Below are 22,928 nucleotides of genomic sequence, written 5' to 3'. Positions count from 1 at the left end.
TCAGAAATTATTCAAAGGCTTCAAAACAAAGACATTATTCCTGAAAAATCTTGAAAAAAATCAAAAGTTAAAGATGATATTAAATGGGATTATATTAAAGATTATATTAAATATTAGGGATTTTGGTTTAGTCTTGATGTTTTGTCATACATGATGACCTAAACCTTCAGGCCTTACTTTAATGAACCAAAATCTCAAAGACTCTGCTTGTAGGGCTTTTTGCAGATGTTTTTAGCAGCAGATAGAATTAAATTGATGCTACCACACTGAATAATAACTTCATATATGATTCATATTTGACATCTTTTAGCATATTTCTAAATTGTCTTTTAAACAATAACAGTGGTTTCTGGTCTGACATGTAAAGAGCTTGGAAGTTGTCATCCTCATCCTCACAACAAGAAAAAAGATGAGCAAAGTCAACAACTCTTCTTAAATCCATCAGAGAATTGAGGTCCCAGGGCAGACCACTGCCCTGAAAACTGGAAAGAAAGGTGAACAATAAGAATCATAGCTTACTGGGGATAAAGCCCAGGAGCAGAAGCACACCCACTGGAGCAATATTGTTAGGGTCTGTAGTTTGGCATCAGACACTAATTTTAGAAAATTCTCAGTTGTTATTACTTCAAATGAACAAATAGGATTTATCTCATGAGTGCAAGGCTGGCTCAACATTGAAAAATCAATTAATGTAATCCATCACATCAACAGGCTAGGAGTTTCAAGATGGCGGAGGAGTAAGACGTGGAGATCACCTTCCTCCCCACAAATACATCAGAAATACATCTACATGCGGAACAACTCCTACAGAATACCTACTGAACACTGGCAGAAGACCTCAGACCTCCCAAAAGGCAAGAAACTCCCCACGTACCTGGGTAGGGCAAAAGAAAAAAGAAAAAAACAGAGACAGAAATATAGGGACGGGTCCTGCACCAGTGGGAGGAAGCCGTGAAGGAGGAAAGGTTTCCACACACTAGGAAGCCCCTTCGCGGGCAGAGACTGCGGGTGGTGGAGGGGGGAAGCTTCGGGGCCACGGAGGAGAGCGCAGCTACAGGGGTGCGGAGGGCAAAGCGGGGAGATTCCCACACAGAGGATCGGTGCCGACCAGCACTCACCAGCCCGAGAGGCTTGTCTGCTCAGCCGCCGGGGCGGGCGGGGCTGGGAGCTGAGGCTTGGGCTTCGGTCGGATTGCAGGGAGAGGACTGGGGTTGGCGGCGTGAACACAGCCTGAAGGGGGCTAGTGCGCCACAGCTAGCCGGGAGGGAGTCCGGGAAAAAGACTGGAGCTGCCTAAGAGGCAAGAGACTTTTTCTTGCCTCTTTGTTTCACGGTGCTCGAGGAGAGGGGATTAAGAGCGCCGTTTAAAGGAGCTCCAGAGACGGGCGGGAGCCTCGGTTATCAGCGCGGACCCGATACGGGCATGAGACGCTAAGGCTGCTGCTGCCGCCACCAAGAAGCCTGTGTGCGAGCACAGGTCACTCTCCACACCACCCCTCCTGGGAGCCGTTGCAGCCCGCCACTTCCAGGGTCCCATGATCCAGGGACAACTTCCCCGGGAGAACGCACGGCATGCCTCGGGCTGCTGCAACGTCACACCGGCCTCTGCCGCCGCAGGCTCGCCCCACCTCCTCCGTACCCCTCCCTCCCCCCGGCCTGAGTGAGCCAGAGCCCCCGAAGCAGCTGGTCCTTTAACCCCGTCCTGTCTGAGCGAAGAACAGACGCCCCCAGGTGACCTACATGCAGAGGCGGGGCCAAATCCAAAGCTGAACCCCGGGAGCTGTGCGAACAAAGAAGGGAAATTTCTCCCAGCAGCCTCAGGAGCAGCGGATTAAAGCTCCACAATCAACTTGATGTGCATGCATCTGTGGAATACCGGAATAGACAACGAATCATCCCAAAAAGAGGAAGTGGACTTTGGGAGCAAGAATATATATATATTTTTTTCCCTTTTTCTCTTTTTGTGAGTGTGTATGCGTATGCTTCTGTGTGTGATTTTGTCTGTATAGCTTTGCTTTTACCATTTGTCCTAGGGTTCTGTCTGTCCGTTTTTTGTTTTTTTTTTAGTATAGTTTTGAGCACTTGTTATCATTGGTGGATTTGTTTATTGGTTTGGTTGCTCTCTTCTTTTTTTTTTATTACTTAAAAAAATTTTTTTTAATAATTATTTTTTATTTTAATTATTTTATTTTATTTTATTTTATCTTCATCTTTCTTTCTTTTATTTTTTTTCCTCCCTTTTATTCTGAGCTGTGTGGATGACAGGTTCTTGGTGCTCCAGCCAGGCATCAGGGCTGTGCCTCTGAGGTGGGAGAGCCAAGTTCAGGACACTGGTCCACAAGAGACCCCACAGCTCCACGTAATATCAAATGGCGAAAATCTCCCAGAGATCTCCATCTCAATGCCAAGACCCAGCTCCACTCAACGACCAACAAGCTACAGTGCTGGACACCCCATGCCAAACAACTAGCAAGACAGGAACACAACCCCACCCATTAGCAGAGAGGCTGTCTAAAATCATAATAAGGCCACAGACACCCCAAAACACACCACCAGACGTGGACCTGCCCACCAGAAAGACAACATCCAGCCTCATCCACCAGAGCACAGGCACTAGTCCCCTCCACCAGGAAGCCTACACAACCCACTGAACCAACCTTAGCCACTGGGGACAGACACCAAAAACAATGGGAACTACGAACTGGCAGCCTGCGAAAAGGAGACCCCAAACACAGTAAGTTAAGCAAAATGAGAAGACAGAGAAACACACAGCAGATGAAGGAGCAAGGCAAAAACCCACCAGACCTAACAAATGAAGAGGAAATAGGCAGTCTACCTGAAAAAGAATTCAGAATAATGATAGTAAAGATGATCCAAAATCTTGGAAATAGAATGGAGAAAATACAAGAAACGTTTAACAAGGACCTAGAAGAACTAAAGAGCAAACAAACAGAGATGAACAACACAATAAATGAAATTAAAAATTCTCTAGAAGGGATCAATAGCAGAATAACTGAGGCAGAAGGACGGATAAGTGACCTGGAAGATAAAATAGTGGAAATAACTACTGCAGAGCAGAATAAAGAAAAAAGAATGAAAAGGATTGAGGACAGTCTCAGAGACCACTGGGACAACATTAAATGCACCAACATTCAAATTATAGGGGTCCCAGAAGAAGAAGAGAAAAAGAAAGGGACTGAGAAAATATTTGAAGAGATTATAGTTGAAAACTTCCCTAATATGGGAAAGGAAATAGTTAATCAAGTCCAGGAAGCACAGACAGTACCATACAGGATAAATCCAGGGAGAAACATGCCAAGACACATATTAATCAAACTATCAAAAATTAAATACAAAGAAAACATATTAAAAGCAGCAAGGGAAAAACAACAAATAACACACAAGGGAATCCCCATAAGGTTAACAGCTGATCTTTCAGCAGAAACTCTGCAAGCCAGAAGGGAGTGGCAGGGCATATTTAAAGTGATGAAGGAGAAAAACCTACAACCAAGATTACTCTACCCAGCAAGGATCTCATTCAGATTCAATGGAGAAATTAAAACATTTACAGACAAGCAAAAGCTAAGAGAATTCAGCACCACCAAACCAGCTTTACAACAAATGCTAAAGGAACTTCTCTAGGCAGGAAACACAAAAGAAGGAAAAGACCTACAATAGCGAACCCAAAACAATTAAGAAAATGGTACTAGGAACATACATATCGATAATTACCTTAAATGAAAATGGATTAAATGCTCCAACCAAAAGACATAGACTGGCTGAATGGATACAAAAACAAGGCCCGTATATATGCTGTCTACAAGAGACCCACTTCAGACCCAGGGACACATACAGACAGAAAGTGAGGGGATGGAAAAAGATATTCCATGCAAATGGAAATCAAAAGAAAGCTGGAGTAGCAATTCTCATATCAGACAAAATAGACTTTAAAAGAAAGACTATTACAAGAGACAAAGAAGGACACTACATAATGATCAAGGGATCAATCCAAGAAGAAGATATAACAATTGTAAATATTTATGCACCCAACATAGGAGCACCTCAATACATAAGGCAAATACTAACAGCCATAAAAGGGGAAATTGACAGTAACACAATCATAGTAGGGGGCTTTAACACCCCACTTTCACCAATGGACAGATTATCCAAAATGAAAATAAATAAGGAAAGACAAGCTTTAAATGATACATTAAACAAGATGGACTTAATTGATATTTATAGGACATTCCATCCAAAAACAACAGAATACACATTCTTCTCAAGGGCTCATGGAACATTCTCCAGGATAGATCATATCTTGGGTCACAAATCAAGCCTTGGTAAATTTAAGAAAATTGAAATCGTATCAAGTATCTTTTCCAACCACAACGCTACGAGACTAGATATCAATTACAGGAAAAAATCTGTAAAAAATACAAACACATGGAGGCTAAACAATACACTACTTAATAACCAAGAGATCACTGAAGATATCAAAGAGGAAATCAAAAAATACCTAGAAACAAATGACAATGAAAACATGACAACCCAAAACCTATGGGATGCAGCAAAAGCAGTTCTAAGAGGGAAGTTTATAGCAATACAATCCTACCTCAAGAAACAAGAAACATCTCAAATAAACAACCTAACCTTACACCTAAAGCAATTAGAGAAAGAAGAACATCACATCAACAGGCTAAAGAAGAAAAATCATATAAGCAAATACAGGAAAAAAAAAAAAAACCTTGATAAAATAACATTGATAAAATTCAACACCCAGGCATGATAAAACACCTCCATGAACCATAGATAGAGGAGAACTTCCCTGACTTGATACAGGACACCTACCAAAACAGCACCTACTGTCATAAAAAAGGTGAGAAACTAGATGCCCTCCTGCTAACATCAGGAACAGGTGAGAGGTCTGCCCTCAATACTCCTTTTCAACATTGTACTGGAAATACCTGATAACACAATAAAACCAGAAAATGGAATAAAGGGAAAACATATTGGAAAGGAAGAAATAAAATGTCTTTGTTCACAGGTGGCATGATTGCCTCTGTAAAAGGATCTCAAAGAATTAACAGAAAACTCCTGGAACTATTAACCAGTTATAGCAAGGCCACAGGATACAAGGTTTAGATATACAAAAGCCAATGGCTTTCTATATACCCACAATGATAATTAGATTTGAAAGTAAAAACACAACACCATTTATTTTAGCACCAAAAAATGATACTTAGGTATAAATCTAACAAAATGAGTACAAGATCTATATGAGGGAAACGAATGAAATCAAAGAACTAAGTAAATGAAGATATCCCTCATTCTTGGATAGGAAGGCTCAGTATTGTTACAATGTCAGTTCTTCCCAACCTGATCTATGGATTCAATATAATTCCAATCAAAATTCCACCAAGACACTTTGTGAATATCAACAAACTCATTCTTTTTTTTTTAAATTTTTATTGGAGTATAGTTGATGTACAATGTTGTGTTAGTTTCAGGTGTACAGCAAAGTGAATCAGTTTCCATATATACAGATATCCACTCTTTTTTAGATTCTTTTCCCATATAGGCCATTACAGAGTATTGAGTAGAGTAACAAACTCATTCTAAAGTCTGTATGGAAAGGAAAAAGAACCAGAATAGCCAACACATTATTGAAGAAGAACTTAACACTACTCAACTTCAAGACCTACTACAAAGCTACACTGATCAAGACAGTGTGGTTTTGGTGAAAGAGTTAACAAATAAATCAATGGAACAGAACAGGGAGCCCAGAAATAAACCCATACAACTAGTCTTTGACAAAGGAACCAAGGCAATTCAGTGGAGAAAGCTTAGTGTTTTCAACAATTGGTGTGGGAACAACTGGACATCCACATGCAAAAAAATAAAAATAAAAAACCAGACACAGACCCTTTCACAAATATCAACTCAAAACAGATCATAGACCTAAATGTAAGACATAAATCTATAAAACTTCTGGAAGTTAACATAGGAGAAAACCTAGGTAACCTTGGAAATGGCGATGACTTTTTAGATAAAACACCAAAAGCAAGATCCATGAAAGAAAAAAATGATAAGTGGGGCTTTATTAAAATTATAAAGGTATCCTCTATAAGAGACACTGTTAAGTGAATGAAAAGCAAAGCCACAGACTGGGAGAAAATATTTCCAAAACATATATCTGATGCATAACTTTATCCAAAATATAAAAGAACTCCTAAAACTCAACAGAAAGAAAACATAAAACTCAATTAAAAATGGGCAAAAGGTCTGAAGAGACACTCAACAAAAACCCCCATGCAATTAAAAAGTCATGTCTAAGAAATAGACTCACAGATATAGAAAACAAACTTATGGTTACCTAAGAGGGGAGGGAAGGAAGGGTAAATTAGGAGTTTGGGATTAACATATACACACTACTAGGGAATTCCCTGGTGGTCCAGTGGTTAGGACTCTGCACTCTCACTGCTGGGGCCCAAGTTCAATCCTTGGTCAGAGAACTAAGATCCTGCAAGCTGTGCGGCATGCCCCACCCCCCCGGCAAAAAATCATATACACACTACTAAATTTAAAATAGATAACCAACAAGGACCTACTGTATAGCACAGGGACTTATACTCAATATCTTGTAATAATCTGTGCAGGAAAAGAATCTGAAAAAGTCTATATATGTGTATATAACTGAATCACTTTGCTGTACACTCGAAACTAAAATTTTTTTCAATTAAAAAAAAGTCGTGTTTAAAAATGTTCACATCAACACAAAGTGAGTTGCAGTGGTGTTTTTGTGGGCACACCTTGTGCAAAATAGAATAATGCAGAACATCCGGGCAGTTAGTTAGCAGGACAGATTCCCTCCTCCTGGCTTTGCCTTTGCAGGCTGGACACGTGGTTCACTCCATTCCAGGCCTTCCCCTGCTTTTCTTCATCTTCTGACCTGCTATTAATAGTGCAGCTTCTCATCTTCAGAACAGGATCTTGTTCCTGCCAGGGATGAATTCACTTAACGGTTTATCTCCACTATTTCATTTCAGTCCCACCCACTTCAAAGTATGCTGACGATCTATGAGTCCTTTAAAAACGGATCGTTTCTTTGCCTTCAATCATTCCTGGCTCCTCAGAAGCTGTCCCGGCAGATAATTCTAAGCCACGTTTCAGATGGTCTCCACAGAAGGTCTCCTCTGTCATATTTTATTAAAAGATTGAGCTCCTTCTTCTAGGATAATAACCATGTAATCCTCCTGTCTTGGTTGTCTGTTTCCTAGGAAAAGTCTTGGCAGCAGTGGCTCAGCCCCTGAGAAGCTCTTAAGTCATCTCAGACTAGTTGCCCTCACTTAATTCTTCCTGCCTGGTCGGAGGATGGAGATGTCACCCACTGAATCAGGTGCAGTCCGAGCCGACCAGCATACTCAGAACATATGCTATTGCCTTAATAGTTTTAAATTTATTTTATTGAAGTATAGTTGATTTACAATGTTGTGATAATTTCTGGTGTACAGCAAAGTGATTCAGCTATACATATATATATTCTTTTTCATATTGTCTTCTATTATCGTTTATTATTAGGATATTGAATACAGTTCTCTGTGCTATACAGTGGGACCTTGTTGTTTATCGAGTCTATATATAATAGTTTGTATCTGCTAACTCCAAACCCCCAATCCTTCCCTCCCCTCCCCTCCTCCCCCTTGGCAACCACAAGTCTGTTCTCTATGTCTGTGAGTCTGTTTCTCTTTTGTAGATAAGTTCATTTGTGTCATATTTTAGATTCCACATGTAAGTAATATCATGGTATTTGTCTTTCTCTTTCTGACTTACTTCATTTAGTATGACAATCTGTAGGTCTATCCACGTTTTTGCAAATGGCATTATTTCATTCTTTTTTATGGCTGAGTAATATTCCATTGTATCTATCTATCTATCTATCTATCTATCTATCTATCTATCTATACCACATCTTCTTTATCCATTCATCTGTTGATAGACATTTGGGAGCTTCCATGTCTTGGCTATTGTAAATAGTGACCATAGGGGTGCATATATCTTTTCAAATTATAGTTTTCTCCAGATATATGCCCAAGAGTGGGATTGCTGAATCATATGGTAGTTCTATTTTTAGTTTTTTGAGAAACCTCAATACTGTTCTCCATAGTGGGTGCACCAACTTACATTCCCACCAACAGTGTAGGAGGGTTCCCTTTTCTCTACACCCTTTGCAGCATTTTGCTATGGCCTTTCATTTTCCAGATAATAAAGCATTAAAATAACAAAACAGAAACAAACCAAAATAGAATATAAGCTTTGTAAAATTCCCCTTTTGCTACAGAGGAATTCTCCTAAAATGGTTTTATTCCTCTCACTACCCTGGGCACCCAGGGTTCCCATCCCTCAGGGACTCCGCCTGTGCTTGCTCTTAATGACTCTCTCTCCCTTCAGTGTATTTAGCTCACTTAGCCCTCTTTCAACAGTATGGCAACAACTCTCTCTCGTAAGAACCAGTTCACACGGGGAAATCAGGAAGGGTCTGTGCTCTGTCGATGGTGACACAGCACAGCCTTCTCCCCACCTATTCCAGGTGCCATAGTCTAGTCCAAAGGGAGCAACATGGATTTTTTTAATGGAATTATAACTATTAAGGCACTTTGTTTATGCTACTGAAATGCAATCATTTTAAAGAGAATGAGTTGGTACACATTTTTTTCTGTTGTTTTATTTTGTTTAATTACATATTAAAACCAGGCAGCATGAGGCACTGATAAAAGAAATATGCATTGGACGTAGGAGGGTTTCAAGCTTCCCTGTTTCGTCAGCCTGACCCTAACGTGAGGCACATCACTTCCCTCCTTGTTAGTTTACTAGGCTGTTAGGCAAAGGCCTGGAGAAGTATGAAATCCTGAAATAACAATTCAAAGAATATTTGAGAGCCTTGGTTGTCATCTAGTGCAGCTGAAACTGAGAAAAGCAGTCAGATCAGCAGATGATGAGACACCAGGCCATTTGCATGTGCTGGAGGTGGGCCGTGCTGCTTCCAGGGAGACCCATCAAAAGGTCCACTTCACTTATAGGAATGAGTGATGCACTGGTAATCCTGAAATACAAAGTACCCAACATTAAAGGAGAAAACCAACATGCAAATACAGGCACTTACATGTATTCAGTGTAAGTGTAACCTTCTTGGAAAAAGAAAAGTGAATACAAGCAAAATCACCTAGCACGCTTGAGAAATAGTTGAACTAGATGATGAAAATATTTTATCCTAAAATTGGTAGGTTGATTGGTTCCCACATTCATGCTTTCAGCAACGAGGAAGATTTTTTCACTGAAAAGAGGCAAGCTGATGAAAAAATATTAAGGACCACAGCTTTAAACAGAGCCAACTGTCACAGCACGGTTAAGTCCCTCGTCAGGGAGGCCAGGAGGGAATCCTCAGGGCAGCTGCTTGGACTCCAGCAATCAGAACCAAGCACATTCTGGGACCGAATCACCCAGGCCTGCGTTCTCAGCATTTATGAAGAAAGCTGGTTCTGATCAACTGCCCAGCAGAGGCCCTGACTTCTTCAGCATCTCGTTCCCTGAAGGTACCTCTTATCTCATGCAAGCTCACCGCCTCAGGACCACACTGAACAATCGTAGAGAATAGGTGGATACTCAGTCAGAGCATTTGTTTACCCATATGGTCATCACCAGTGGTCATCTGACTCAGAGCTGTGTCCCGATGCACCCGTCAATGGTCTGTGCTGAGCAGTATGTCAACACGGGCATCTAAATAGAAACCCCATCCACAAATGATAGGAACCCAAATAGGATGATGATCAGAGCTGGCTGGAAATTTGTTCAGAAGAGGAATTCAGTTTAGAACACTTTGTGTTGTTGTTGTTTTATCTAATACTTTTAAAGTATGTGTAGAGCGAAAATACAAACTATAGATGGCGTTTTTTAAGTACTACAAAGAGAAGTTTGAAGATTAATTTAAACTAGAGTTTTAACATCTTGGAAGTATATGGAAAAGAAAAATTCCATTGAGGACAAAAGAGTAGTGATTTTTTAAAAGAATCCATAAGGCATTCATGGGAGACAATCAGGAAGACACTGAGCAGAGGGTCTGGGAAGATGCCACCTAAATATGTCCCTTTCCCTCCGTCACCAACACAACTTCCTGGGACTGCTGTCCCATGTCTAAGGCAGCAGTGGGCGGATCCCCGAATGCGATCTGGTAAGGCCGCAGCCTCTGTGGGAAGCCCTGCAGGGAAATTGGCATGGGCTCCATCCTCCATAGGCTGGGCAGTAATCCAGGTACCATTGACACTGGGGTCCTCAGTAGTCAAGAACTTAGAGCAGTGAGTCATGGGAAGTGCCTAGTCGGCAGAGAAGTGGAGACCCCTGGGGAGGAGGTCACAGCAGCGGGCTGTACCTGAGCTTGTTCAGTCGTCCTGACCTCCTAAAGGTGAAGAAACAGCTGGAGGGGGCAGAGCCCTACCTGTTCCTGGATGGGAGAACCAGGAAGCAGATGAGTGGGAAGAGGCTCATCCAGGCATCTCAGGAGGTGGTTGCCCTGGTGGCCATGGAGGGAGGAAGGATCTCGCCTGTCTCCAGTTCCAGTATCGCCACCATCTGTGGTGCAGAACACAAGCAGATGTGAGCGGCCATGAGCAAGCAAAGCAAAGTAGCACACACCCAAGAGGTCTGCACAGCCCGAGAAAGGGAAGGCAGTGACAAGACACATCCTCTCGGTGAACCAGAGCACAGATGATGGCTCCAGGGAAAGAGATCCAAGTGCTACGCAGAGAAGAGTCTCTGAAGCTACAATCTAAACTATCTTCTAGATGAGCTGGAAAAGAAGATGGTTACCATTGAGTACCATGTTAGAAACCTGGAAAACCAATTCTAGGAAATATCTCTAAGCACAGAACAAAATTGTAGAGCTAGAATCATGGACAGAATATGAGAGACCAGGAGAGTAAACCTCAGAGAAGCCTGTGAGAAAAACAGGAGTTCTAGAAGGAAAAGAAGAAATTAATGGACTTGTGAAAAATTTCCCAGGTATGCCTTAGATAAGGAAAATAATAATATGAGTTGTAAGAAATAAAGAAGCAAATAGAGAAATAAATATGAGAAGAAAATAGAGAAATAAATATGAGAAGACACTGCAACATCCTAAATCTATTATTGAGCAAAGGGATTCTACATGATTCTAGAGTAACATCTTGAGATAATATATGAGAAATATCTACCATCTTTCAAAACCAACAATGTTATGAATATGCATTTATTTGGAAAATATATCAGCCTTACGCTCTACATGAAAGAATTCTTCGGGAAATGCTGACGCCAAATAGCAAATGCATTATAATAGTGAGCTCAGGGTGGGCAATAAATAGATAGTCTACAAATGGAAACAAAAATTAAAGTTAGAATGACAATCTGGGAAAATGTTAACTTTGGAATTTAAAGCACAAAGAAATAAAGAGGAACATTCTACTTTTCATATGTACCAAGCCATACAGGCCTAAGCAAATAAAGCAAAAACTAAACTGTTATTATAAATTGAGTGGGATATTTTAATCTGCTTCTTTGGGATTTGGGCAGATTTAAAAGACAAAAAAAATTCCATGAAATAATTAAATAAAAATAAAATGAATATGTGTGGTTTAATTGGTATATACCAAATATCACATTCCTTGAAAAGAGAATTTTTTATGCCCTTGTTCATGGAACATTTACAAAATAAGTCACTTTCTTAGCCCAAAAGAATGCCTAAGTACAGTTTTTATTTTTTTAATTTAATTTTATTTTTAAAAAATTTACTTATTTATTTCTTTATTTTTAAACTGGTTATCCATTTTATACATATTAGTGTATATATGTCAATCCCAATCTCCCAATTCATCACACCACCACCACCCCCCTGCCACTTTCCCCCCTTGGTGTCCATATGTTTGTTCTCTACATCTGTGTCTCAACCTCTGCCCTGCAAACCGGTTCATCTGTACCATTTTCCTAGGTTCCACATATATGCGTTAATATACGATATTTGTTTTTCTCTTTCTGACTTACTTCACTCTGTATGACAGTCTCTAGATCCATCCATGTCTCTACAAATGGCCCAATTTCGTTCCTTTTTATGGCTGAGTAATATTCCATTGTATATCTTCTTTATCCACATAAGATGTACCACATCTTCTTTATCCATTCATCTGTCAATGGGCATTTAGGTTGCTTCCATGACCTGGCTACTGTAAATAGTGCTGCAATGAACATTGGGGTGCATGTGCCTTTTGGAATTATGGTTTTCTCTGGGTATATGCCCAGTAGTGAGATTGCTGGATCAGGTGGTAATTCTATTCTTAGTTTTTTAAGGAACCTCCATACTGTTCTCCATAGTGGCTGTATCAATTTACATTCCCACCAACAGTGCAAGAGGGTTCCCTTTTCTCCACACCCTCTCCAGCATTTGTTGTTTGTAGATTTTCTGATGATGCCCATTCTAACTGGTGTGAGGTGATACCTCACTGTAGTTTTGATTTGCATTTCTCTAGTAATTAGTTATGTTGAGCAGCTTTTCATGTGCTTCTTGACCATCTGTATGTCTTCTTTGGACAAATGTCTATTTAGGTCTTCTGCCCATTTTTTGATTGGGTCGTTTGTTTTTTAAATATTGAGCTGCATGAGCTGTTTATATATTTTGGAGATTAATCCTTTGTCCATTGATTCGTTTGCAAATATTTTCTCCCATTCTGAGGGTTGTCTTTTCATCTTGTTTGTAGTTTCCTTTGCTTTGCAAAAGCTTTTAAGTTTCTTTAGGTCCCATTTGTTTATTTTTGTTTTTATTTCCATTACTCTAGGAGGTGGATCAAAAAAGATCTTGCTGTGATTTATGTCAAAGTGTGTTCTTCCTATGTTTTCCTCTAAGAGTTTTATTTACATTTAGGTCTCTAATCCATTTTGAGTTTATTTTTGTGTATGATGTTAGGGAGTGTTCTAATTTCATTCTTTTACATGTAGCTGTCCAGTTTTCCCAGCACCACTTATTGAAGAGACTGTCTTTTCTCCATTGTATATTCTTGCCTCCTTTGTCATAGATTAGTTAACCATAGGTACGTGGGTTTATCTCTGGGCTTTCTATCCTGTTCCATTGATCTATATTTCTATTTTTGTGCCAGTACCATATTGTCTTGATTACTGTAGCTTTGTAGTATAGTCTGATGTCAGGGAGTCTGATTCCTCCAGCTCCGTTTTTTTTCCCTCAAGACTGCTTTGGCTATTTGGGGTCTTTTGTGTCTCCATACAATAAGTACATTTTTTAAAATAAAAGCTTTACTGGGTTCACTCTGTGAACATGAACTAATAAGATCAGAAATAATTAATAATATAAAGGGGCCAAAAATCAGAATCCCTTAGGAATTAAGAAGAACATTCCTAGACAGATAACTCTTGGATCAAAGAGAAAATCTAAAGGAAAATTACAACTATGTAAAAAGTTATGAAGAAGAATGTTCTTCATAGCTAAATCTGTGGGACAAAATGAAAGCAGTTCATAGAAGAGGGGAGAAAATTGACATGAAACATCATCATTATTTACAAAGAAAGTTAAACAATAAAGAGAGTTGTGCCCATCCTAAGAATATATAAAATAATTTAAACAAAAAGCAAACAGGAAATGGAATTTCAGAACAAAAGCTAAAATTAATGAAAAATTTTAAAGGTAGCAGGAATTTAAAAATTCAAATCTAATTTAGGTCAGTTTATTTATATGAATGCCTCATGTGCTTGTTTAAAGGAAAAAGAGAGAAGGCAAAAAAATAGTTTTTCTAAGAGAGAGAACCAAGGAATAACTATAGATATAGAAGTGATTAAAGCAGTCATAAAAATATACGTGTATATGAAACTTTCTGACAAGACATTTGAAAATTTAGAGGAAATGGATGATTTCCCAGCAAAATATATATTGCCAAAATTCACCCAAGAAGATAGGAAGGGGAAACTTAAATACATCAGTTACCATAAGAAAGTTTAGAAAAAGACACTTAGAGATCTACCATTGAAAAAGGCACCAAGGACAGATGGAGTCCCAGCTGAGGTTTATGTAACATGAATTTATATAACCTTCAAGAGAGAGAGCTTTTCAAAGTTAAATTATTCCAGGCCTCAGAAAAAAGATGAAAGGCCTCCCAATTCACTTTACAAAGGCAACATAACTCTTTTAAAAATCCGATAAAGGTAGAACAATTCAGGGACATTGTAGCTAGGTCTGATTTATGAAGATGGACCAAAAAATTATTAAAATATTAAAATTGTATTCCTGCATTATTTTCCTAATTTATGAACAGTTTTTTCTGATGAGCGTCTAACCTGTTTCATGACAGCAAACAAAATAAATGGACGATATATACCTATGATGTTAGATGGTGGTAAGTGAAAATGGAGGAATATTAAACAGGATGTAGACAGAGAGGTTAGTTGGGAGGAGTCGGCTATTTAGGGTGATCTATTTGGATTTGTCAGAGAAGGCACCTCTCAGGTTGCTAGTAAAGGCCAGACCAGGTATGTGGGCCTAGGAGATGGCTGGGGAGCCCGACTCTGGAGGAGGAATAAGGCAGGGCAAATCCTGAGGGGCAACATGAAGACATGGTGTCTGGACAAAAATAACCCCTGAGGAGGGTACGAAAGATGTGGTACCCTGTGTGTTCCAGTTATCTATGGCTGCATAACAAACCACCCCAAAACTTAGTGGCCTAAAATGTCAGCAACATTTATCTTACCTATGAAGCTGGAATCTAGGTAGTGTTCACAGGGACAGCTGGTCTCTACTCCACTCAGCATCTGCTTGAAGGCAGGAGATGGTAATCAACCAAAAGCTCAGCATTCAGGAAGACCTCAAACATTTGAGGCTGGCACGGCTGGGGCTCCTCAGGCGTCTTTCTCCTTTCCCACAAGTTCTCTCTATAGGGTCTCTACAGTAATGGGGCATCACAGGCAGTAATGATGATGCCTTTTAAGAAGCCATCGGAAGGCGTTCAAGGCAGAGCTGGTGTTATCTGACCCCTCTTTCAGCAGTGCCACTCTGGCTGCTGCACTGGGGTTGAACTGAAAGGGACAAAGGTTGAGGTTGGATACCAAGAAGGAAGCCTCTGCACTGATCCAGGCAAGAGTTCACAGCGCCTTAGACTGTGGTAGGAACAGTAAACATGATGAGATGTGATGTGACCATGGATGTATTTTTAAGATAGAATCAAAAGGATATTCTGATGGATTGAATTTGTGATGGGAGGAAGAATATGAAGGGATAAGGATGACTTCAAGGATTGTGGCTTGAGAAGCCTGCATTAGAAATAACCATAAAGTGAGCATAAAAGACTGTGAGATCAGCACATCTAGGTGATGGTGGGGAGAGGTCACAGCTAAGTTTTGAAGACTTCAAGTTTAAGATACCTACTAGACATCCAAATGGTATCAAACACAAGTTGGATACATGGGACCTGAGTTAGTGGGGAGAGTTCCTGGTTGGAAATGGAAGTTTGGGAGTCTTGAGCTATACTAGTGACTTAAAGCTGTGACATTGGATGAGATTTCCAAGACGGTTTAAATAGAGAAGGGGGAAGTCCGAGGAGGCATTCCAAAGTCGAGGGTTGTTTTAGTGGCGCCCTGGAGGTCAGAAACCTAATCAGAGGGAGACATGAAATGGAGAAAGGAAGTTCAGACAACTCAGAGGAGTTTCACTGTGAGGAACAGAGAAAATGAGACAAAACTTGGACAGGAAAATAGAATAAAGAGAGATTTTTATTTGCTTAATGATCAGAGAGATAACAGCATGTTTACATATTGATGGGGAATACTAATTAATGAGAAGAAAGAGGGAGCATTCCTGGAGCAATGTCCCTGGACCAGTTGGAGGAGAGGGATCTAATACACATGGTAGAGGACAGGTGGCTCGGGTTAAGAGTGACGGGAGAGGACGTGGATATGCTTGTAGGTGGTCAGTGTGAGTGTGTGTGTGTGTGTGTGTGTGTGTGTGTGTGTGTGTGTGTGTGGTGGGGCGAGTCCGTGAACGTCCTCTTCAGACTGCTTCCCTCTCCTCAGAGAGACCGAAAAGGATGTCACCAACCAAGGTGAGAATGGAGGAGAAGGGCAGGAGCTTGAGGGGTGAGGAGAGTAGGAGTGGGAAAGCGACATGACCCTGCCAATACGGGATGACAGTGGGCATCTCTGAGAATTCACCTCAGGTGTGTTTATTCTTTTCCAGCCACATTCAGCTGGGTGGGTGTGGGCATGCAGCAGACAGAAAGATGAATCACTGCTCCGTCATGTAAGATCCATTATGCAAACATAAAAGAGAAAATTAATGTAAAGTGTTAAAAGATGTTTAATGAAACTCCTCGTTAGCCATTCCTCTTTAAAACTTTGTTTAAAAAAGGAGTATATATGAAGTGCTTAAGTACAATAATAACTATTTCTACAAGACAATTGTAATTATTATTTTAAAGGGTAAAATGCAAAATTTATTTTAATTAAAGTTAGACACTAGATATGTATCCTTACTATTACAATTATAATTAAATATTGTCTTCAAGGATCTAGTCACTATAATTAAAGAGTTTAATAAGTGGTGTGAAGTTTTCAAAAGATAAAAATACCTCCTTTTTTATGAGACGATTTTACAGCTAGAAAACCCAAAAGGCTCTTTCTATACAATTGGAATTAATAGAAGAATTCAGTAAGGTGAATGGATATAAGATAAATATATAAAAGCCATTAGGGTTTTCTTAGTTTAATAATTAGAACTTAGAGGAAAATGAAAAAAATATCTCATAATAATGAGAAAAGCATGAGATATTTATTAAGTATAAATTAGCAAAAAATATCTCATAATAATGAGAAAAGCATGAGATATTTATTAAGTATAAATTATAGTATAAATTAGCAAGTATAAATTATTTATTAAGTATAAATTAGATATTTATTAAGTATAAATTAGCAAGTAGATATTTATTAAGTATAAATTAGCAGGATGTACATTAAGAGAAACAGAATATCTTCTTGAACAATATAACATATGAACAAATGGAAAGATATACAATATTCTGGAATGAGAGCTCTTTGATATATAAAATGTTAAATATTTCAAATGTAATACATGTTAATTATTACATCAAATTCCCTTTAAATTACATGACTAAAATTTTATGAGAAAATAAATGTCAAAAAATAGCCAAGAATAATTTTGAATTATGTAAACTAGGAGGCAAGTGATGTGACTTACTAGATATCAGAACGAAAAAACCTAGAAAGCCATTAAAATAAAATGAATATGTCATTAGCATAGAGATATTCAAATAGATAAACGAAAAACCCAAGAGGTTAATATATAATAAGGATAATATTTCTATTTAGTGAGAAAAGGATAGACTCTTTAGTAAACGGGGCTGGCAAAAATAGCTACATATCTGGAAAACGATAAAATGTGAACACTGTTTTGCCTCATATAAAAATGGATTTCAAGTGAGGAGATACTTGAAATAAAACAATGAGGTAACATGGTTTTGGAAGAACCTAAGTGAGTAGAGATAAATTCAGGGGGCCTGGGGAGCTCAGCATCCCCCTTTTCCCAGTTTATCAGGACATCAGGGCTCCTTGGGGCTCACAAGGGGCGAGCTCCCCTGGCTCCTGTGACACCAGGGCTTAGCTGTTACCCATCCCCCTGCACATGTAAAGTGACAGGGGTCCTTAGACACCCCACCAACCCCAGCTCTGCAGGATGGCAGGGGGTGTGGTGCCCCCCCCATTTCTTCTGTGAGCTACAGATTACAGAAGTAAACAACCCCTACTTTTCTGTGCTGCATCAACAAACTGTGTCTGTGCACTTTGGCAGGTATCATCTAAGGACTGGGCAGGCTCATTAAACAACTATTAGAATCTCAGAAGCTATAAAGTAAAGACGCACATATTCTATTTTACAGAAATAAAATATTCATGTGATAAAATGTATCATGAACAATGTAAATAGAACAATTATTATTTGGGGGGAAATTGCTAATAATATAAATCATACAAAGATGTGACAAATCCATTTGAAGGGGAAAAACAACCCAATAGGAAAATGGGCAAATATTGTGAAGAAGCAATTCACAGAAGCACAAATCTAAATGACCTGGGAATTTACGGCAATATGTGCAAACTTACCATCAGAGACATGCTGATTACGGTGACAATGAACTACCATCTATACTTGGTAGACAGGGTAAAGTAACCACTGCCGCCAGCAGAGATACAGAAAGTGGACACCCTCATATATTGGCAGTTAAAATGTAAATTGTTATAGCTTTTTGAAAAAAGTCACAGTTCATGATAAGATCACATTCATAGATTCATGTAAGGCTGTGTGTGTGACGAATTTTTAAAAGGAGAAGAAAAGATGAGGAAAGCTACAGCTTGATGAGTAACCAGGAGCCGAGTGGTCTAGACCCAGCACAGAAACACCTCGGATGATGGAGAGCCGCGTTCGGTTAGGTCACCCTTAGGAACGAGGCAGAGAAGAGAGGAGATGCATACTTTCAAGAGAGAAATACAAGTCGTACTATTCGTCATGAACTCACTTCTGCATAGGGTATAGAAAGCTGGAAAAATGCTGCTCTGAACGTAACAACAAAGAAAAAAACCACGATCTATAAAATGATACCTTTTCTTGAACCTACCAGAGAGCTGAGATCGTAGGACAAACAAGAAGCCTGAAATCTGAGGACAGAGGCCATCCAAGGACAGAGAGCACAGGAGGGTGGCTTAGCCCGGCAGGAGGAGGCCGGGGCCAGGCACGTGGGGAAGAGGGCCCTACATTCCAGCGCGGTACTGAGTGTGGACGTGGGCTGGCTCAAAGCAGAGAACTGCCGGGGCCCCGGGCTCAGGGGGAGTTTGCAGGCACTGGCGGGCATGTCTCCATGGCCTCCATGGACGCTCATGAGAAAGATGGTGGGCGGGGGCGGGAAGGGCTCCTCCCTGGAGGGGAGTGGCCGCCACTGTGGGAAGGGCATGTCACACAGCTGCCGGCGGAGGAGTAGCAAGAGCTGTCAGCCAGCGCAGGTGCAGACCCACCTCGAGTGGAGGAAGGATACCCCGGAGGAGGGGCCAGAAATGGCCCCAGGCCAAGCCCTTCACCACTGAAGTCTCTTATACAGCAAGAGGGGCGGGGACTCCTCCCTCGCACGAGACCCCCCACAAATATGCGAGGCAGAGATTGGCTGCCGTGAGGGGATCACAGAGGACCACTGAGAAATTCCCACCTGTGAGACCCAGGCACACACAGGCCCACCCAAGACTGAGGCTGAACCAGGACCACAGAGGCCCGCCAGCCCTTGCACAGCCCCCCACTACCTGACCAGCAAACACTAACACACAAGCAGAGCAATCCACCACCAGACAGGGCCAGAGCTTGGAGAGGCCAGCCATGGCTCAGGCGCGCAGGTAAAGCTTCAAGCTGAGGGTGCAGCAGGACCATGGAAAGCTCCCCATCCTCTGGTCCCACCCTCAGCTCAGGGGAATTCTGGAGGAATTCGGAGCTAGTGGTCAGAAGGAAACAGAACAACGACAGGACCCAAGCACAGCTCAACTCCTGAGACGGAGGGTAACTCAGCCTCCCATCCCAACAGCCAGGCAGAAGGGGTGTGCCCGGTCTCAGTCTTCCTCTCCACACCTAATATCAAGCATTCAGTTAAAAGTAACGGGCAAAAAAAAGCAAGGAAGAAACACACATGTCGTTTTCAGGAGACAACATGGTGAACAGAACCAGACTCAAGTGGCCCAGACATTTTTACCCTCAGGTAGGTATCTTTAAATAACAGTGATTAGTGTGTTAAAGGCTCTGGGGGAAAAGACATGAAGAGATGGTGCATTTCAGCAGAGACGGAAATTGTAAGAAAGAGTCACATACAGTGCTGATCCAACAAACACAAATCCCAGGATAACACAGATGAAGAATGCACCTAACAGAGTCTTCAGTAGATTCAGTACCACCAAGGAGAGAACCAGTGGATTGAAGCAACAGGACAATGGACATCAGCCAAACTGAAACACAGAGTGAGCAACAGTGAAAATCCAGTTGGTATCATTTGATGATTGTTCCTCATCAGTCAGCCTCTCTGGGCCACAGTGTCAGTCAGTGTCTCACTGGACATTTCTTCCCTTTCCCACCAATGCCCGAGTATAACTGCAGAAAACAAGAACTGACAGCCTTGAACAGGAACCCTGGAAGCATCAGCTTTAACCAAAAAAGGCTAGAAGACACTCAATATAGATCCTGCCTACTCATGTCTGCCAAGGCGAGGAACAAAGCATACAATTTTCTGGCGCCCACACAGAAAAAGCGAGGGGGCATTTACATGAATATATTATATTTTATACTCATCACTTACATTCTTAACCACACGCAGATTCTACTTTCCAAACGTCCCTCACCAGTACTCAGACCTTTCCAGCTCTGGCCTTAGGCAATGTAAGCCTCCGTTTTGTTAACTACAGTAAGGAAATTACAATAAATATCTTCATAAGACAATGTATGTAAAGAACCTAAACAATGCTCAGAACTGAACTGGCACCTAATAAATGGACACTCTTGCTCTAGCTTTGACTGAAGTTATTTTTATTAGGCATTCATATTCTCAAACAGCTAAGGGTGCCTCAACATCACAAACTGTATGCAAGTTACAAAGTCTCTTTCCCTGGAGAGCAAGATAAACACCCATCTGTCTGACCTGGTGCAGGTGAACTGTCGCACCGGCAGGAAGACAGAACAAATCATGTCCGGTTGGCTCTCAGCCCTCCAGCCCTTGGATTATTCCCACTAAGCATATTCAACCCTCTAAAAGCCTCCTCTGTATTCACTCCCATAAGACAGCTTGTGAGAGGAAGTGGAAACCTCCAAATATATTGTTCATAAGTAAATCATGCTAATATATACAGATATATTGGGGAAAGTATATACTGGTCCACTTAATTATAGTAATGATACTATCCTGTTAAGCTTCTGTGAAGACAGAATAAATAAAATATTTGAATAACTTCACCAAATAAATTTTAAAAAAGAATTACCCAGCTCAACCTGAATCTAAGACATATAATATGAGAGTTCTCATCTGATTCCCTCTTGTTCTTTGTCCTTGTTGTACATTAAATAAATATTGTGTTTAAAAATGATCTGGGACAGGGCTTCCCTGGTGGCGCAGTGGTTGAGAATCTGCCTGCTAATGCAGGGGACATGGGTTTGAGCCCTGGTCTGGAAAGATCCCACATGCCGCAGAGCAGCTGGGCCCGTGAGCCACAATTACTGAGCCTGCGCGTCTGGAGCCTGTGCTCCACAACAAGAGAGGCCGCGATAGTGAGAGGCCCGCGCACCGCGATGAAGACTGGCCCCCGCTTGCCACAACTAGAGAAAGCCCTAGCACAGAAACGAAGACCCAACACAGCCATAAATAAATTAATTAATTAAAAAAAAATAATGATCTGGGGCAAATGGCAGTGTGTTAATGGTTGGACATACCAGAGCAAGTCATGTAAATATGAAAGTAATAATTAATTTCAACTGCAGAAGAGCAGATTAATCACTTGTGCAAACTGAAATTTGCAGGTAATTTGTCAATGTTTATGTCAGGAAAGCTCTAGAGTAGCTTTAATCCACACATCTGCATTAAAAATTTTTAATGATATTTCAGATGATATTAATCAAATATGAGAGAATAGAATTTGGGCTCATACAGCAGTTTTCATAGCTGAGATGGCTCCAAGCGCTTGGCAAATTAATGACCAAGGTGTGCTACGACTGGTAAATATAGTAAGGTCACGGGCCTGTGGTAGCTCACAGCCAACCTGAGATCTTAGAGCTCATTTTACTACTGCAATGCAGTCTCTTAAGGTCAGCATCTTTAACAGCCATAGAAGAAGCAAAGGAAGTCCTATAACACATCATTATGAAAAAGAGCTATGACAGCACAGAAACATTCAGACTGGTCTATCTAATCAGCACAGAACCCTCGCTGCATCCCTCCAGAGTGATGGGGAATGTATTGCTTAGGGATGGAGATCGCCAAGCTCTTTCTCTTCTTTCTTGTTCATAACATCCAGCTCAGTTGGTTTCTCATGGCATTGTCATTTCTTTATTTAGACAATAATTCTAGAATTTTAATTACCCTTGAACACAAGCAAATAATTTTAGTGAAATTTACTATGGTACAGCTCACATACTGAAAAGTGTACAAGTCGTAAAAATGTGCACAATTGAAGTGCACTAGGTGAAGAATTCTGACAAAGCAAATGCATCTGTGTCACCCCCACCCAGAGCAGGAAATAAAATACTACTGTCACCCCAGACCCTTCCCATGCCTCCCAGCCCCTAGCCTCTCCCAAAGGCATCCGCTATCCTGACTTTAACACTTGAGATGAGCCTTTGCATTTTAAAACTTTTAGGGAGTTATCCCAATGTTTGAATAGACCACAATCCACTTATCCCTCCTACCCTTTAGATGAGTTGGTTGGTTGGCCCTTTGAGTTGTCATGAAGAGTTTCAATGTAAAGATTCTTGGACATATCTTTGGGTGAACATTTGTCCTCAGTTTGGTGGGATATGTTCCTAGGAGTAGAATTGCTGGTGACACTGCGTGTGTATGTCCCGTTTTAGAACATTGTGCACGTGGATATTTCCTTCCACTGGCAGTGGCTGAGAGTTCTAGCTGGTCCCGCACTCCCCCTGACTCCCACTGCTAGCCAACCTGTGTTTCAACCATGCCAGTTGGTCGGTGACTAGTGGGATCTCATTGACTGTAAGTTGCATTTCCCTATGATTAATGAGGTGGACACTTTTTCATGTATTTATTGGCTGTTTGTATAGCCTCTTTTGTGAAGTGGCTGTTCAGTTCTCTGGAGTGTATTTCCATAGGA

At 40.7% G+C, this 22,928-nt stretch overlaps 1 long non-coding RNA gene across 1 annotated transcript in view; it reads left to right on the top strand.

Annotated features, from left to right (window-relative positions):
• LOC309655273 overlaps positions 1-11,649 on the top strand; it is a 204,756-nt gene extending 193,107 nt beyond the window's left edge. The window contains exon 3 of the long non-coding RNA XR_014260740.1: positions 7,277-11,649. This is a non-coding gene — a long non-coding RNA (uncharacterized lncRNA). The remainder of the gene's footprint in view (positions 1-7,276) is intronic.
• The last annotated feature ends 11,279 nt before the right edge of the window (positions 11,650-22,928 follow it).

This window comes from Balaenoptera physalus (genome assembly GCF_965194825.1).
Source record: "Balaenoptera physalus genome assembly, chromosome: 2".
Lineage (NCBI taxonomy): Eukaryota > Metazoa > Chordata > Mammalia > Artiodactyla > Balaenopteridae > Balaenoptera > Balaenoptera physalus.
The sequence above is the reverse complement of the archived record's forward strand: the minus strand, read 5'-3'. Positions and strand labels throughout refer to the sequence as shown.